Below are 19,525 nucleotides of genomic sequence, written 5' to 3'. Positions count from 1 at the left end.
AAGGAAATTAAAGATTCATAAGGGGTAGCATAAGGGGCAGCCATTGCCAAGACAGGGAGAGGAAAGATAGAGTACAATCAGTGTAAAACAGCAAATAGACCAATATGGCAAAACTGTTGAGTGTGTGAAGGGGAGGAATGTATAAGAAGACTGGAAAAGTAGAAATTGACCAGATTGGGAAAAGATTTAAATGACCCCAAATGATATTTTAAAATATGATTAACTTGCAACTATCATTGTAGATTTCATATTTTTACCCCAATATTACTGCTGCTTTAAAAATAATAGTAGATTCTACTTTTCCATTATTGAGTTCCAAATCTTCTTTCTTACATAGATTCTCCTTATTTTTCTTATGTGTACACCTCCCTTGAAATTATTTTGCATATGAACATCACAAGTAAAATCACAGTTAGGATTATGATGATTTACATTTTTCAGTCACTGCTTATAAAACTCATAAAATAATATTTTTAAAGGTTGAAGTTTGCCCTATCTACTCTATTTTTCTAAGAAATCAATTTTTAGTATAAATGTTTATTACAACATCCATAAATCAAAGAGTAGGACCTTGGTGTAATGACCTTAAAGTAAAGAAGAGCTGGGTTAAAGTTTTACCTGTGACCTGCTGATGGTGTGACCATGAGTAAATCATGTGGTCTCTGAATGGCCCAAACAACTCTCTGAAACAACAAGTTAGATATAAATGACTGACCTGAAGGAGAGGAGGAAGATTTCAAACAGAGTTTCCATACTTCAGAAGCAATAGATCTTGACCTAAAAGTAACACACACATACACACACAATTCATGAGTTAAAACCAACAGTAATGAAACAGAAGCAACAAAGGTAATGCTTCTGCTAATCTTAAGTGCAATAATAGAAAAGAAATCAGGGATAAAGAAGTACAGGCTTTTAAGTGAATTTCTTCTTTTTTATGTAAATACCCTATAAATATTTACCAGTTGATGGAAGCCATTCAATCCAAATGAATTTATCAAACGATTATTAGGTTTATATTATGTACTGTAGTCATTTTACAAAATGCTAAGTATACAAAGGCCATACAACAATTAAAATTAAATATTAGTAATTGTTATTAACACTTGCAGGTTTAGGTAATATTTCACATCCATAGTCTTCCACTTCTACAGAGAGTGGAAAGAACGACATTTCTCATTTCTTCTTCACGAAGCTTGGTCACTTTAATTACCCAGTGGTCTTTTTTTTTCTCTCTGTATCTTTCCATTTACATTGCTGTAATCATTGTATATATTGTTTTCCTGATTCTACTCACTTCACTTTGTTTCAGTATGTATATATCTATGTCAGTGCATAGATATAGATATATTCTTATGAGTCACCAAATCCTTCATCTTTTCTTATAGTGCAGTAGTAACATTGCATTACATTCATGTGCCACAATTTGTTTGGCCATTTACCAGTTGATGGGCATTTACTTTGTTTCCAGTTCTTGACTATCATAAAAAGTGCTGGTGTGAATATTTAAAAGCATATGAGATCTTCTTTCTATCTTTAACTTCCTTGGGATAGATCCCTAGCATTTCAGGTTTCTGGATCAAAGAGTATGAACGGACATTTTCGTTACTTTCCAGAGTGGTTGGTTCAATTTAAAGCATCACCAAGATGATATTAGCATTCTTATCTTTACCAAGCCTCTCCAACATTTACAATTTCCATCTTTTATCAACATTGACAATTTGTATTATCCTCTATCATTACAGAGAAAATGAAATTTAAGTTTAGAGAAATTACAACTTGGCCAAGTCTACTCATGGGACACTTTCCATTTCATTTCCATTCCCCCTTTACCCGATTAGATGGCAAAAGCATTATGACTTCTTCCACCACTAGGTGAAACTAGGAATAACAAATTATAATACTTTTGATGAGATGGAGCACCACCAACCCTTACCACATGTTCTGCCACATGATGAGAAGGCTCAGAGGAACTTTGGATGCCAGGGCACTGCCATCTGACTTGCCAATGGACCCTAAAGATTCTTAGCTTATAGCTGTACTTTTTTATAGATGTTATTTCCAGTTAGAGTGTAAGTTCCTTGAGGGCAAGGACTGCCTTTATTTTTAATTTTTATCTCTAATATTTAGCCCAGTGCCCAGAATATAATAAGTACTTAATAAAACCTTTCTTTTTTTCATCAACTGCCTCAGGAATCCAGCTTCATGAGTACTTTGAGCATGCAGATCCCTTGCCCCTGCCCCAGTAACAACCATTGCATTTAGATGGGAGTTGAGACAGGGCCAACCAGACAGATGGGAAGAAGTGAATCCTCAAGACTCTATAAGGGCCCTGCCACCTTTTGGGGTGCTAAAAGGAGCAACATGCCTAAGGGATTTCATGAGGACTCCATAGAGGGGGAAAGATACTTACCATAATCAGGAGCTGTGAGTTTACTGACTATCCATCGCCTTGGGATAGGTTCAGTGTTATTGTTTTTGAATGCCTTCCACAGAGTCTTACTCTCAGGAAGAGTCCATTTGGTAGATTTCACAAACAAATCCAGAAATCAGCATTCATTCATATTTCCAAATTCATGGTGATATAATTTAAGGAACAGATATCATTTTTGTAAAGTTCTCCTAAGTTGTTACCTGTCTTGGCTTTCGCAAAAGATCTTTCCCAGCCCCAAAACAGTAAAAAAAAATGAAGAAGAAGAAGAAAGGAAAAGAAAATTAAATGCCCCTTTTCAGAAGGAAAAGTCTCATTCTTCCTGAGCTCTTAGAGCACTGGGCTCTTCCCAAAAGTATTAGGGATATGGGGTTGGATGGAATCAATCTTTTGGGTGAGAATCCAAACCCATTTGGCTTAGTACTTGTGTAGCAACACTAATCTGCTTGTCTCAGCTCTACCATAAATACATTAATATTATTATTGTCATCTGGTCCCTCCAGCACTGATGATTTTCATTTTTGTCATCATAAATAATTTGTGTTTAGCCACAGAATTATATAGAAGCACTTGCCTTCTCCCCAATGAAGGACCCTTATACTCTGGACTCAGTTAGGTGCTACATAAATCTGGCACTATGTCAAGGGAACACTGGGATGCTCTCCTTTAACCAGTAAGGGCTCTTCTACACTATACCCATCTACTGATTGGGTTTGATCTTGAACAAAATTAGATGAGAAAATCAAACCTTCCTCTTCAGAAGTAAAAACTTGGACCTTTCAGAGTGTCTCAGAACTTGTGGGGTTTTCTCTGCATAGAGTTAAACCCTGGGGTCTTAAAAACCTGAAGATGCCCCTCCACCTTAGGTGAAAACCTAATTCTCCTAGGCAAACTACTCCTTTATTCTCTAAATGCATAATGCTATCCAACTGGGGTCCAGAGAAAATATTTAGGTCACTCAAAAATTTCTCCAGGGGTCCTAATACCATAAGTGAATTCCTTGTGTGTTCAGAAAAACTTCCTCTGGGTCCCTATACTAAAGAATACCCAAGATTTCCCCCAGTGAATCCCTGTTACTGTAAAAACATTTCAAATATAATTTTTAACCCACCCCTCACTAGGATAAGCAGGTTAACTATAAGGTAAAACAAACTCAGAAAAGTTCTTATAGAGGTGTGAGGGTCCCTGAAAAAGGATCAAGCAGGTTAAGTTTACCTGAAGTTTCTAGGCCAGAATGCAAAATTTAGGCTATGGACTTGTCTTAGACAAGCTTTTTGGACTCATGCTACAAATAAGATAAACATTCTAACACTGATTAAAAGAAGAAAAAAGGGAGAAAAAGAGTTATCTTAGTGTGCTATCAGCAAAATAGTAGCACTAGTGTTTTACAGATGTGAAATCTCTAGCTGTCATAATACTTTCCATACTTGTGAAAGATTCAATGGGAAAGCCTACCTATTTCCTCATATATCCTCAATGTTGCTCTTAATGCATGTGTAAATTATTCTTACACAATTTTTACATGGATGGGGAAGTATGAATACAGGTCAATAGTCATTGATGGTTTCTCAATCATCTCTTTTCTGTATTAGTAAAGTCTGAATTTTTTTCCATGCCTTTTTTTAATTCTCCCCTCCTTCAGATACCTTATGAATTGGTCTTCAACGCCTTCCCAATTGTGTTGTCTCCAGCATGGAACTCCTCTTTGTAGACCCATTATAATAAAGCTTTGGTTTTTTATTTATCTCCCTTTTTATGTTTTGGTTTGTTTCCTTCCATTTTTACCTCCTCTAAAAGCACATTCAGAATAAGCACAGTCAGTAAACCTAGGGTCCAAGTTTACTGGTTCCACTGTCTTCAATGGATCTCTTTGATTTTTCTTCAGTTTGTTGTCCTTCCATTTTCATTCTTAAATTTCCCCAGGATGACTTTGCTTAGTTGGTTCTCTCATCTAGCTTTCTTTAAATTAGTTTTATTCTCCATTGCTGCTCTCTATTTTATGGGACCCTACTATTTACAACTTTTTTATCATCATCCTCTGCAAGACTTGTTGTAATGATCATCATAAGTATTTGTTAAAACACCACTGTGAAAATAATTTCAACAAAAACACAAACTGGGTTTATATTCTAAACCAGTGTTGACCTGGACTGTCATATCTCTTTGCTCAGCAGTCTAAGGTATTTTATATTCTTTTGCTTTTGTTGTTATAACAATTGATAACTATCAGTTAAACTTTTGTAAGAAACTCTTTTAGGTGCTATGTCCTATCTTTTGTCCACATCCCATTTTTCATCATTGATAAGCTACTTTAGGACAAAGTTGTTTTAATGACATACTACATCATTTTCTCATTTTTAGTCTTTTTTCTGGTTTTGCATCAATTTTAATTAAGTCCAGGTTTTACTGTACACAGACAACTAATTCAGGAATGACTTCCATATTAATGATGTGTAATTGCCTCTTTGTTAAAATATATTCAATTTTAATTTTTGTTAGGTTAGCCAGAATTGGTCAGTCTTCCATTCTTTTCTTTAAAGAATCATTCATAATAAATAGGCATGAATCTTATGTGTTGTCTACATGTCTTTGCTCTCTTTAATTTATTGTTCCTTATTCATATTTTCCAGCATATTTTTTGTCATCTTCACCTATTCTCATCTTTGCACTAAAGACATAATTTAATTCCTACTCCCTGGCCATCTGCCTCTTCTCCCTAGCTGCCTTTCTGTCCTTGAGAAAAGTCCACCTTGAGGCTTGCTTTTGTGATTGGTCATGACTTCAAGATTAATCTTTCAAGAAAAGCTACAATGATCCTTAACTTCCCTCCCCATCCTCATCCCAGCACTCTTGTCCCAGGTATGTGTGTATAGGGAAAGGGGTATTCTTTCATTTCTCCTACCCCTCAGTTCTGGGACAATAAACCACAAGCACATCAACTCTGTCACTGATTTTGGATGGAGCACATCAGTCTGTGCTCTTATGGCCCAAGTGCCGTCCTTGTAACTTTCTGAACCAAAGTGACCCATGCTAGCCACCACTCCCCTTTGCCAGTCATTTTCCCAATAGTCCCTTGAGAGTCCTCGAGACCAGGGAGTATCTTAACTTTTTAGCATTTGTATTTCCAGTCCTTTGCATAATGCTTGGTGCAAAGTAAGCATTTAATATGTTACTTTTTTACTCCAACCACCAAATGCTAAAGTACATGCTGATTTTTCTGGATGGTTTTTTATTGTGTTTTTGTTGAAATTATTTTCACAGTGGTGTTTTAACAGATACTTATGATGATCATTACAATAAACAATTGCCAAATGTAGCATGACATTACTTATTACCTTCAGAAGTATGATAAAAATGCACACTTCCAACTCACACTTGCCTAAGGTTAATTTGTGAGTCAGTCTTCCATTCAGCTTCAATTTCCTTCTTTCTTCTGGATTCAAGAATGTCAAGAACATTGTGTTTCATTCCTTCTGGTAATTTTGTTTGTTCCATGGTCATTGAACAAAGGATAAGAGGCAGAGTGGTAGAGGGGAAAGAAGAATGGACTTGGAGTAATCAAACTTGAAGAAAGATACTCACCTCTGTCACTCTCTGTCAAACTTTGGGAAGTCAATTAGCTTGTCTGGACCTCAGTTTTCTCATCTGTAAAATGGAGGGATTTGATTAGATGGCTTCTAAGGTCCCTTCTAGCTCAAAATCTTTGATCCTCAGATTTTACATTTATAGTATCAATAGTTAATTTAAAACATATAGATAGTATAAAAATTATATGATCCTTAATGCCCCTTTCCTCCTTTTCTGCCATTCTACCCTTCATTCACTGCAGAAGTAGAAAACAGACTCACTTGGCTGAAAGTTACTTTATATTTTTCCTTTTTTTCATGGATGAATTCATAATCAGAGAATTCATTACCAAGAGACCAACCTTATGGGGGTGGAGCCTCTTCATGGATTCAATCTGTGGCCTAGGCTCAATCTCAGATAAAATAATATTTGTAAAACTCTTACCATGGTGCCTGCACATAATAAGTGCTTCTTCCCTTCCCCCCACCCTACTATCTTTTGAGCATGGTTGAACTTGTGAGAGCATGCACTCTATTGATACAGACTTCAAAAACCCAGCATCACCTTCACACCATGATGAGGTATGGGAGAAATACTTTGTGAAGGAGATACACAGTGGTTTTAATGAGTGGGAAGAAAAACATGGTGGAAGGTATGAGATAGGGAAGAATTTGGCTATCCCCATGAAAATAGCTGGAAGTTGTGATTTTTTTTTGCTGGGACTTCATTAAGGATATCTGATATCCCCCAGGAGACAGATTTGGAAAAAGTTTTCTCTCAACTATCAACTGTTTTAATAAACATTGATTTACCCTAGGTTTGGGGTTCTTTACTGGAGGTCAATGAAATTTATACACACACACACACACACACACATGTGGATATATGGATATATGGATAGGGATATATGTATATACATGTATATATATAGTATGTATGTATATATAGTATGTACATATATATATAATATTTATGTATACATGTATGTATATATGTGTGTACACATATGTGTGTGTATATATTTATATGTTTTAGAATTGCATTTCAATATAATTGGTTTCCTTTATAATACTGTGTGTTTTCTGTATCTAAAAACATTTTTCTGAGAAAGGGTACATAGACTTCACCAGACTGCCAAGGGATCTATGACATATAAAGGTTAAGAATCCCTGATTTAGAATCATAGAATTTGAGAGCTTTAAAACACCTTAATGGGACCATCCACACCAAACTTTCTCATTTTACTGGTGAGGAAACCAAGGTAGAGATCAGGGAAGGGACTTGCCTGTGTCCTGGTCCTGCTGGCAGAATAAGCACAAGAACCCACATCTCCAGACACCCAGCTGACAGTTCTTTTTTCTTTTGTTTTGGGAGATTGATATGGGGTAAGAAAAAGAAGTACAGCCACCAAATTTAAAACCCATATCCAATATATTCATTGTCAAGTTTTTTGGATAAATGCAAAAAAAAATGCAAAGTAAATATAAACAGGTAAGGAAAAGATGCCAATTTATAAATTACTTTTTTTGATTTCATAAACAAAACAGCTTCCCAGGAGCTACTGGACCTTTTCTGAAGGACTTTTACAAGATTAAAAAAACTGAATAAACATGAAATTCTATTAGTTTAATAAATATTGCTTGAAGTAAGTTAGTATTTCAGATTGTTCCTTACTTTTTCAGATGTTGAGGATAAGATAAAATTTCTTAGGCTATTGAAACCATCTCTCATGAAGCTTAAAAAAGTAGTACATTTGCCAAATTACTCAACTTTTCTTTTGTCACTTAATGACTACTGCCCATTTCCTTGTTATATAAGAGTGGTTCTTGGCTTCTCAAACTGAATCTAACTTTCATTGTCTAGTCTCCTTTTGTAATTTCCCCCTATAATAAATGACTGATAATCCAGAGAAATTAGTACAGTCTGTAGTGTTCATCCTGTCTGCGGCTTTCTGTCTTGATCTCTTGACCATTTCTAGTTCCCTCTGAAATAATTTGAAGAAAATGTTCCAAGTATAAGACATACTTGGGATATCACTGAAAAGGATTAGCTTAGAAAGAGAAAATTGAAACAGCTGGTGCAATTCCTTAAGGAGAAAGCTTCATCAATGGTCTCTAAGTTGAAAAAGCTATCTTGGCACAATTGCTGTTTTGATGATCAGATTAAAATCTCAATTATTATTCTTTTATTAGATTGTCTACGACAACCATAATAATTAAATATTTCTCTCATGGGTACTTCATTGAGTCAAAATAACAATGGTGGAAATAACAAACACTTCCTCCTCCTCTCCCAATGACTTAGAAACAAAGAATATCAATATTTCACCAGAATATTTCTATTTAAGTTACCCTAGAAAGAAAAATCTAAAAATTCTGGATGACCAAAGAGTAGGAATAGTATTTAAAAAAAAAAAGGAATCAGAAACTTGTGTACAAGTCAACTGTTGTGCTGAGTTTATCACTATTATGTACTCATCTTAATAGAAGCCATTCCATGTTTTATTAATAACCCTGATCTTAGAATCACTAAGCATTCAGAGTTGGAAGGGACCTCTGGGGCTATCTATTACAACCAGTACACAAAAGGAACCCACACTATAGTGTATCAGACAAGTGGCTATCCAGTTTCTTTTTGAAAGTCTTTATCCAACAAGGTTGTCCATGCCACTTCTGGACAACTCTAATTTTTAGGAATTTTTTTTCTGACATCAAGTCTAAATTTGCTTCTGTAACAGCCCATTGCCCCTGTTTCGAACCTCTGGGACCAAACAAACTAAGGCCAATCCCTATTCCATACAATAGTTTTCTAAGTACTTGAAGATGGCTACCGTGTCTCCCATGAGTCTTTTCTTCTGTAGGACCAACATATCCATTTTATTTGAATGATTCTCATATAACACAGGTTCAAGGTTATACACCATACTGGTTGCCCTCTTCTCATTTCTCCAAGCTTATCAATGTCCTTCTTATACAGTGGTGGCCAGAGCCGAACACGCTATGACAGGTAAAGTCTGCCTACAATGAACTACAGAGGCTATTATTATCTTCTTACTTTTTATAACTGTCTTTCTGTGTTTACCTTTATGTAAATGTTATATGGAATTACAGACTCTGAGATATGGAAGAGACTTCAGAGGAAATCTAGTTGTAAGCAGCAAAAGGTCTTACCACAAACTCCATGAAGCTATTGTTTGAACCAAGAAGAAGTATGATTAACGACCTGGCCAGACCTGGCCAGACTAGATATTCCACATGTGGACACAGGTGTATTAAACAGATACACACTTTTTTTATTCCCTATTCCTGATTCAAATTTCCCTCCCCTGCTTCCCCATTGGCTGGGTACTATAGAGATTACAGCCTATCCAAAGCACCTAATTTCCCCACATGAGTCTCTGCCCCTAATTACATCTCCTGCTCCCCACAGTTTGGGTACCCAGGCCCTCATCTACTTTTGCTCTTATTTGGGAATACCCCTTTTGATGTTAATCTGTACCTAACCTCAGAACAGGTTTTCAGCAGGTTAGTATACTCTCCCACCAATAGTATTTTCTTAATATCATTTATGGCTTCCTTTGTTCACCTTTCACTGAGCCCTTAGATTGCATTTTTCAGGTGATTTTTGTGGAAATGAAAACTAGCTATTTCTCACGTAGTCCAAGCTATAACTTGTCAAGTAAACAACAAACATTTCTTAAGTGCCTACTACATGCCAGATATTTTGCTAAGCATTAGACATACAAAGACAGAAACCATCCCTCCTTTCGTGGAGCTCACAGCCTAATAGGGGGACAACATGTAAACAAATCTGTATCAAGAAGATATATAAAGGACAAATTGGAAATAATCAACAGAAGGAAGGCACTGACATTAAGGGGATCAGGAAAGACTTCTTGCAAAAGGTGAGAGATAAGAGACAATTGTCTCTATCACACTGGAAACAAGGGGTCCTCCACACTCTGCTTGAAGACATTCAGTAAATGGAAACTGCCACCTCTCCAATCTATTTCACTCTTGGGCTTTTCTAATTGTAGGAAACTTTTTCATTCTATCAAGCCTAAGCTTGTGTCTCTACCCCAATATATATTGTTCATAGCTCTGCTATGTAGGGCCAACATGGACCAAATCTAATGACTCATGTGTAAAGAGTTCTTCTAATAGTTAAAGACCATTATCACATCCCACACTTGTTCCCACTCCTAGTCTTCTTTTTCTTTGGTGAAAAAATCCCCACTTATTTCAATCAAAGCTCATGAGCTCAATCTTCTCACCTTCTTCTGAATACATTTGAGTTCATCTATATTCTTCCTAAAATGTATGTCCCCAAACTGAACACAATATGAGACATATAGTCTGACTGGAAGCACGTATAATGGGTGGACGCTATGCTTAACCAAGCCATATATCATTATTTATTGTTTTTGGCTGACTTATCACACTCTTCACTCGTATTGATCTTATAGCCTGTTAAAATCCCTAGACCTTCTCCCTTCTTACCCCTAGCCCTCAACGACTCTTTAAGTCATGTCTCTACTCTTCTGTGCTTGCTAAGTAGATCCAAAAAAAGTGTAAGTTTACTCCTAATTCATTTCACGCAATATGATTTGGTCCACTATTATAGTCTGCTAAGAGTCTTTTTTTCTATTTGACTGTCAAACAATGAATTGGCTATCCATCACCCTCCTCCAGCTTTGGGTCATCAACAGATTTGATACGTGTGACTTTTATGCCTTGCCTTTCTCCACCTTGTCAAACTGGGTAAAGACACATCTGTGTAAAAGGAGGGGAATCAACTCTTTATCCAAAGGATTTGAGCATACTAACATTTGCCACATTGAGGAAGTAGCTCAGCCAGGATAAAGGACATCTTGTAGTGCAAAGAGTAATGAAGGGGTGGGGACAGAGGGAGCAGATAGGAGAGATATTACTTTATCAACTACCTGGATCTTCCAGCCAGAGAACATTCCACAATGCCTGGGACTTGCCTCTTAGTGGAGAGCTGCTGTATAGGAGCAGAGTTAAATTGTGAATTGAATCCACATCCCACAACCCACACCCAGCTGTCTAGAGGGAAGTATTCTGTATGTTCACTCAAGTTATACATTTGAAGTAAATGTTCTTGTTAAAACTAATCTGATGTTAAGTGGGTAGTTGGAACTGAGCATACTTGGTGGAGATTCAAACCACCAGAAGAAATGAGAGCTCTCCTCTAAACATCCTGAGGGTATTGGAGAGTCCTAGGGGAGGGGTGAAAATAGGCCTCTCAGGCATTGGTGGCCAGAGAATTCCTATTACAAATAAACAAGGTGAATTGTGACATGACAGATGATTCGGATATGACATATTTAAGGAGTGATAGTCTGAAGACACCAGTGGGACATAATAGTCAGCGAAAGGTAGAATTGAGAAAGGTAGTCTGTCCTATTTGGAAATGTTCTTTTATTTCTTAAACTTGAAATACATTTTTGTACTTTGTTATGTTATTTCTATGCTCCTGTTTGTCTTATGGCTATTTATGTATATCTTGGGAGGAGTTATATGGACTAACAGATAGAAGGAGCCTGGAAGACCTGGGTTCAAGTCCTCCCTCTGACACAGTCTAGCTGTGAACATGGACAAAGTTGCTTACCTCCTCAGGGATCCATGAAGTTTGTCTTTCTTAAAAATTAATTTTGAAAAAATTATCAAGCATTTCTTTTTCTCCCTCCCACCTGCTTCCCCCCACTGAGAAGAATAAACCAAAACCATCAGAAGAAATATGCATAGTGAAGCAAAACAAATTCTGAAATTGTCCATGTCTAATATGATAAAAATGATAATACTAACAAAATTAATTTGTTTAGGGCCATATCAAACCACCAAAGGATTGCTTTGTAGAACTAGGAAACAAACCAAAATGCATGGGGAGAAACAAAAGGTCATGAATCTAAGGCTATACATTACAGATGAGTGGCTGATCTGCCTCAGTGGACAGTTCCCACACTGGGAGTTCCCTCCAGAGAGGTTATCACAGGTTGGATTCAATAAAAAAGAGAGGAGAGGGCAAAAGAAAGAGAACAAGGTGAAAGGAGACTGATTATAAATATTTTGAGGGTAGAGACTTTCTTGTTTGTATGCAAGCTAGACACTGTGGTGGATTGAGTGCTCAGTCTGGAGTCAGGAAGACTTGAGTTAAAATTCATCCTCAGACGCTTACTGTGTAACCTTGGGCAAGTCACTTAATCCTGTTTGTTTCAGAAGAAAATGGCAAACTACTCCAGTATCTTTGTCAAGAAAATTGCAAATGGAGTCATGAAGAGTTGGACACAATTGAAAAATGACTGAACACACACACCATCATCACCAGGGCTAAGGGACAGCATTCTGTACTAACAGTTGCTTAATATAATTGAGTTGAACTGACTAGGAACTACAGTACTACAGAGGGACAGGAAGGGTACAAGTATTTATATGATGCCTAATATATGCCAGGCACTGTGCTAAGCCCTTTGCAAATATTATCTCTCTTGATCTTCATAATAACTGCCAGGCAGGTGCAATTATTTACACCCCCCCATTTTACAGATGAAGAAACAGAGGCAATCTGAAGTCAAGTGGCTTGCTCAGGGTCACATAGGCAGATTCTACTGTTATCCCATTTTGTAGGTGAGGAAACTGGGGCAAAGAGAGGTTAAATGACTTGCCCAGAGTCACACAGATAGTAAGTATCTGAGGCTGGATTGAACTCAGGTTTTCCTGACTTCAGGCCCAGTGCTCTATTCACTGTACCACCAAGCTACCATATAACAGAGATGGAAATGCACATGACATATCCGGGTCATGGAATAGATGAGAAAATGCTAATAGCCTCTGAGAAAAAGATTCTTCTCCATGAGAAGATGACCCCTTCTTTGGTGACCCCCACAGTGGCAGAAGTTCCAGAGAGCACCCATATGGTCAATTTCCTTCCTGTGTTTGGTTACTTTCTCCAAAGGAGTGATTTTTAGTTACTCTTATTAATAGGAATGTCACATCCTTAGTTACAGGTCTCATTTTCTTCCTGATGGTAATTATCTCATGATTGCTCATTGTGTACATGGGCAGAATTCACACAGCTCACAGAAAGAACAATTGTCCTCTGGGTTTCTTCTGAACCCCAGTCCTGACCTTGGGCAAGTCCTGACACATCAGTTTTCTCCTCTGTAAAAAGCGGAAGTTGGATGAAATGGCTTCTGAGGTCCCTTCTAGGTTGAAATCTCAGTGATCTTAAGACCTCTAATGAATTTGATAGATCCTCTTTTAAGGATTAATGGACAGACATGAACAGGAATCATAGAATAATAGACTGAAAAAGGAAAGACAACCTTTGTGTGAGAATACAGTAGGAAAGAGAGGGTTTGCGGGAGGGTTTCAATCTCCATGAATGGGAAGAGGACTCACGTGGATGAAATAATGACTCCATTAAACTACTGAAATGCTGTCAAAACTATTTATTCACTGAATTTGTGAACCTCCATCTCTGCATACAAAAAGACATCCAGTAGTCATACCAAGATATACTATTTTAGCATAATATTTAGAGCAAGTGATTACAGTTGAATTTTATTATAATGTACATGAATATCAGACAGAAAGCATTAAAATAAAAAAAAAAAAACTAGACACCAAAAAATTCCCTCTGTGGTTTCTCTCCTTTGAATCCTCTCCAATTACTACTTTTTTTTGTTAATAATTTGATGTTTTTATTTAGTTCTTCTCTGTAATTACTTTCATAACCGGGCTACTTTGCCCAGCTGGGGCACCTTGGACAAAGCATCAGAATCAGAGAATCTCAGCCTCAGAAGAGGCCAAGAGGATGCTGATGATACTAATCAACACCTGAAATACACAGAGAGCATCAAGCCATGTGGCTTCACTGGAGAATACATTAAAGAGCTTGTTAGGCTTGTAGAAGCTTTCTCCCATGATATCTAATTGTTATTTGGACACCTAAGCGTAAAATTCATAAAAAAGGCCAGCAAAAGCTGGACCGAAAAGAATAAGGGGAAGAGGACTAAGCATTTATATTATACCTACTATGTGCCAGGCACTATGCAAAATATTTTACAAATATTATCTCATTTGATCCTGGGAAGTTGTTGCTATTATTATCCTTTTTTGACAGGTGAAGAAACTGAAGCAGACAGAGGTTAAGTCACTTGCCCAGGGTCACACAACTAGTAAGTGTCTGAGGCTGGATTTGAACTCAGGTCTTCCTGGCTCCAGGTCCAATGTGCCATCTAGCTGCATGCAAAGAAGCAAGTCCCTACCCTCAAAAAACTTATAATCAGTCTCTTCCCATCTTCTTCTCCCTCTCTTGCCCTCTCCATTCTTTTTATTGACCTGAATCTGGTGATGACATCTATGTAGGGAACTCCCAGTGTTGAAACTGTTCACTGAAGCAGATCAGCAACTCATCTTTAATTCATAGCCTTGGATGCATGACTGCACTCTTTAGTTGACTCAAAGCTGAAGACTAGGAGTTTGAATTCAGAGGTGAAATTGAACTAAAGGCTGAAGGCAATGTTTAGGAATATCTTGATCTTCTCAGGGTAAGACCCATTGAGCATAAAAATATCAGGGGAAAAGCTGTGGATTAATATGTGAAGAGCATAGAGTTGCATCCCTAATACTTTTGCTCAGTGAAATAATTTCACCTACCTGTGCAATACACATAAAAGATTAACTATAAAAGAATAATAATAACCATTCTTCTTGTAGTTCCTTAAGGTTTTACATATTTTATCCCAGCTGAGCATCATAACAATGATGTGAGGTATGTTCTACAGGTATTATTAACCCCATTTTGCAGACAAGAAAACTGAGGTTCAGAGAGGTAAGGTGATTGTCTATAACCAATGTATTAGAGGAAGATCTGATACAGATTTGATATCAACATCTGGTACAAATATAACATTCTACTCATGACACCTCACTGCCTCAAAGATCATCTAATCAAACCCATACCTCAATAGGAATTCCCTCTAACAGAGATTCTTAGCCTGGGGTCCAGTATGTTAATATTTTGATAACTATTTCAATATAACTGTTTTCCTTTGTGATCCTGTGTATTTTATCTTATGCATTTACAAATATTTTTCTGAGAAGGGGTCCATCAGCTTTGCTCATCTGTCCAAGGGCCAAGGACACCCTAAAGGTTAATAACTTCTGCTCTAACACATACCTAACAAGCCACCATCTTGCTTCTACCTAAGGAAGATACAATTCAAATGTATGTAATGCAAAAGGAAACATCAATGTCATTTCTCTACTATTGGACCACATGAGCATGTACTGTCCAGGCACACACATGCATGCCTCCATTCTGAGCATACTTCCTATTAAATGCTTGGTTTTTAGCATCTTCCTCCTACTATTCTAGTGGATGAAGGAAGGCCAATTTCCCTTTTGTACCTATTGCAAACCATTGAAAATAAGCAGAGAGGGTGTGGTGCACTGGATTTAAAAGTTAAAAAGCCTTGCCTTGGGTCTCAGCTCCATGATTTATAATTTTGATGACCAATGTGGCAGGGTGGCCAGAGTTTGGAACCTGTCTTGCCTCAAATATTTACTAGCTGTGTGACCCTGAGCAGGTCACTTTACCTCTGTTTTCCTTAGTTTCCCCAACTGTTAAATGAGGATGTTGTTCATGCTTCATTCTCAAAGAAGACCAAGGACATCAGGAGGGTGATGTCCTAACTTGCAAGTGAATTGGATTGAAGTGAGGCAGAGCTGGGCAAAGTCATCGGCCTCATTCTCCCCTCCAGAGTCATTGGAGTCCAGGGGAAAGACAGAGATCAAGACAGAGATCAAGACTACTGGCCATGGTCTCCTAAAATGGGGATAACAGTACTAACCTTCCACAGTTGTGGTGAGGATCAAAGGAGACAAAAATTGTAAAGTTCTTAGCATGGTGCCTGGCACATAGTAAGTGCTACATAAATGTTAGCTATTATTAGCTATTATTATTATTCACTGTGTGACTGGAGTTAAGTCACTCAAGCTCTCAGGAATTTAGTTCTGATATTGATAAAATGAGGGAGGTACTAGTTGACGTCTAAGGTCTCTCTTCAAGTTCTAAATCTTTGATCCTATAAGCCTGTGATTCTGTGACCACCTAGCCAGTCACCTTGATTCTCCAAATCTCAGTGCCCTGGAGTGTTAACAGTAATATCCGCACAACAACTTTCCCCCTCCCACACACATATACACACACAGGGGTGTTATGAGGTTATATATGTGAAAGCGCTTTACAAAGTACTACATGAACATAATTTTTATTCAATGAGTTTTCTGTTTTAGGAAGTACTTATTATAGTTGAGGACTCTGAGTATTTGGTAGCAAAAACAGCTTAGCATGGAGAGGAAGAGGAGGAGATAGAAGGAAGAGACCCATACTTGGAGACAGGCTGGGGTGTAGGAGGAGGAGGGAGAAAAGGATGCATATCCAAAACATGTCTGTCAAACATATTGATTGAAGGATAATCTGTGAATCCAACTGAAGCTGTAAGAAGGCTGGAGAAGGGAGTAGGGTACTGTATGCTATCATTTTCCAAAGCTGTTTCTAAGATGTGGTAGGGTACTGTATGCTATCATTTTCCAAAGCTGTTTCTAAGATGTGGTAGGGTAGCAGCACAAATAACATGCATTCTTGTATAAGAAAAGTCCCATTTCTGATATTTGTTAGATATAAGTCTTCATCTGGGGGGAGTTTCAGGATTGTAATTTGTGGGGAGTAATGAATTATTGCTACTACCATTTCCAGATTTACAATTTGGAATTTTCTAGCAGAGTAGTTGATTAAAGGGGACGAGATTATGAAGGCGGAATATTCTCTGATTCACTCAAAGTGGGATAACAATGGGGGATAGAAGGGATCTTATCTGTGATGCCAGGTGCCTTGAGCCATCACATCCCAGATTAATTTTTTTTCCTACTGGGAAAACGGGGAGATATTTTCATTCGGCTTTAGAGTTAAAATTATCCTTTATTTTATAAAGGACAATTAATACTTAACAATAATCATGCTAAGAGGTGTGGATATAAATTTTTTCAGTGAATCCTCTCTTAAATTTTCCTGTAAAACAAAACAAAACAAAAGAATGGTCTTGAGTTATTCTCTTAGGTAAGGAATCAAAGTCATCCCAGAAGTGTTTATCTACCCCTTCTTCCCCCACATATTTTGGGATTCTATCTGCATGTAAAATGCTGAATCAGATTCCATGGGGGAGGAGGAAATATATTTCCAATACATAAAGATCCTAACAGAGGAAGAAAGGCCTTACTTCTTAATAGAGCTATGATAATTGTATATAATTCATGATATATGTGTGTGATGGAATACTGATTCATTTACATTGTTCAGCTGAGGAAGGATTTCTATTACAGTTTAAAAATTCAAAAAAGTCTTGAAAACAAAACAAAGCAAAACATATCCCGATACACATAATAAGATGGGGTCATTGAAACCACAAGGTTGGTTGGTTTGTTTGTTGAGTTGTTTCAGTCATTTCTGCCTCTTCATGACCTTTTTTGGGGTTTTCTTGGCAAAAAACATTGGAGTGGCTTGCCATTTCCTTCTCCAGATTACTTTACAGATGAGGAAACTGATGCAAATGGAGTTAAGTGACTTGCCTAGGTTCACACAGCTAGTGAGTGCCTGAGGCCAGATTTTAACTCAGGAAGATGAATCTTCCTAACTCCAGGTCAGGGCTCTATCCCCCATATCACCTTGCTGCTCTGAAACCATATGTTACACACTATGTAATGAATCTTAGCAGTCACTATTTAGCAGGTCCCATGGAATCTTCTGCTTAACAGGTGACTTTCATTCTTTGTTTTTATATCCCCAGGGGTAAGCACAGTGCCTTGCACATAAAAGATATTTAAGAAATGCTTTCATTTACTTCCTTTGCTGGATCATCATCCATAACCTGCCCTGCAATTGTAGATGTGCTCCCATGCTCTCTCCTAGGCATCCCCTCCATACTCTTTCTTTAGTGATTTCATTGGTTCAGCTGTCCTCATACTATAAATATATCCCAGAATTTCACTTCCAGCCTTAGTCTCTGCTGAGTTTCTGTCTGGCGTCACCAGTTAAACTGTTGGATATTTCCTGTTGGATGTCCCTTAGGTGTCCAAAACGCATTATGTTCAAAACAACTTATCTTTCACCACCTCTGACACTTCCACCCAAATCTCAGGGTTTAACCATTCCTTCCAGTTATTCAGGTCCACAACCTTGGAGTTATCCTTAACTTCTCAATTATCACGTATCCTATATATTCAGTCAGTTGCCAAGACTTGTTCTGTGTACCTCCATAGCATCTCTAACATCTGTTTTCTCTCCAGTCACCCAGTCAAGAGATTCATGACTTCGTCACCTCTCACTGGCACTATTGCAGTAGCTAATTGGTCTTCCATCTCAAGTCACACTCTTCTCTAATCCATCCACTACATAACTGTCAAAATGATATCCCTAAAGCACATTCTGATTTCATTTCCCTGCCTAATAAATCCAGTGGATCATCATCTCTAGGATCAAATACACACTTACCTATTTGGCATTGACTTTCACAACCTAGTTCCAACCTACTTACACAGCCACATTCACACATACATATACATCCTTATATATCCTGATTACATATCATTACCTCTTACACTCTTTATGTTCAAGTCAAACTTGATTTACTTGATATTCCCTGTAATATTCCATCTTTAATCTCTGTTGTAGAAGAATTGTCTCAGTACTGTGCTTGGATGAGGAAATTTTTAGCAAGCAGAAAACAAACCTGTAGACATAGAAGCAGGTGTCATAACCATATTCTCCAAACACATAGGGTATGGTTGAGCAAATTACAGTCTTAGGAATTGATTGAGAAGTCAAAGGATGAATCAGGATCAGTTTAGAACTGAAAGGTAAGTGAAGGTCAGCAGGAATGGCAAAAGAGAGTCTCCTTACCTAGAAATGTATAGTTCTCGGGCCACAAGGGTACACTGTGATTGGAACATTCAAAGATCATGTAACACGAGATGAGCAGATGCTTTTCACTGTCTTCCCTAGAGAACATGTGCTTTTTCATGGGAACATATTTCCCCACAGTTTTTCCAGGTTTCGCAATAACTAGTTTACCCACAGGCTTATACAATTTTCCAAAAACAGACCAAAACAAGTAGGGCTAGGGTCCTGATTGCACAATGTGCCTTTGTCCTGATGGTTTCCCCATGCCTGAGATCCATTCCCTTCTCACTTCTGCTCTTAGAATTTCTTGACTGACTCCCCTCAAGTTCCTTGAGAGAAAGGATTGTTTTACTTTTGTGTCTGCATTTCTAGGGCTAGCACAGTACCTGGCGTATAATACATAATAATAATAATAAATACCTGTTGATTGATTATTTAATAATAGTTTATTATTTTGTTTAACTCAAAGTCTTGGAACATATAAAAAGCAAACTACTTCATTAATAGTGAAAATTTCTAGGATTCACAATGTGTGTGTGGATT

The 19,525-nt window shown here is 37.5% G+C and overlaps 1 long non-coding RNA gene across 1 annotated transcript; it reads right to left on the bottom strand.

Annotated features, from left to right (window-relative positions):
• Positions 1 to 717: 717 nt before the first annotated feature.
• On the bottom strand, positions 718 to 19,044 carry LOC114028288. Its single transcript, XR_003567343.1, has 3 exons — positions 18,983 to 19,044; positions 6,014 to 6,076; positions 718 to 777 (listed from the first exon to the last, which is right to left on the bottom strand). It is a non-coding gene; the product is annotated as an uncharacterized LOC114028288 (long non-coding RNA).
• Positions 19,045 to 19,525: the final 481 nt, after the last annotated feature.

This window comes from Vombatus ursinus, unplaced genomic scaffold, assembly GCF_900497805.2.
Source record: "Vombatus ursinus unplaced genomic scaffold, bare-nosed wombat genome assembly UNPS02014874.1, whole genome shotgun sequence".
In the NCBI taxonomy this organism is placed as follows: domain Eukaryota; kingdom Metazoa; phylum Chordata; class Mammalia; order Diprotodontia; family Vombatidae; genus Vombatus; species Vombatus ursinus.
This window is presented reverse-complemented; position numbering and strand designations above follow the sequence as displayed.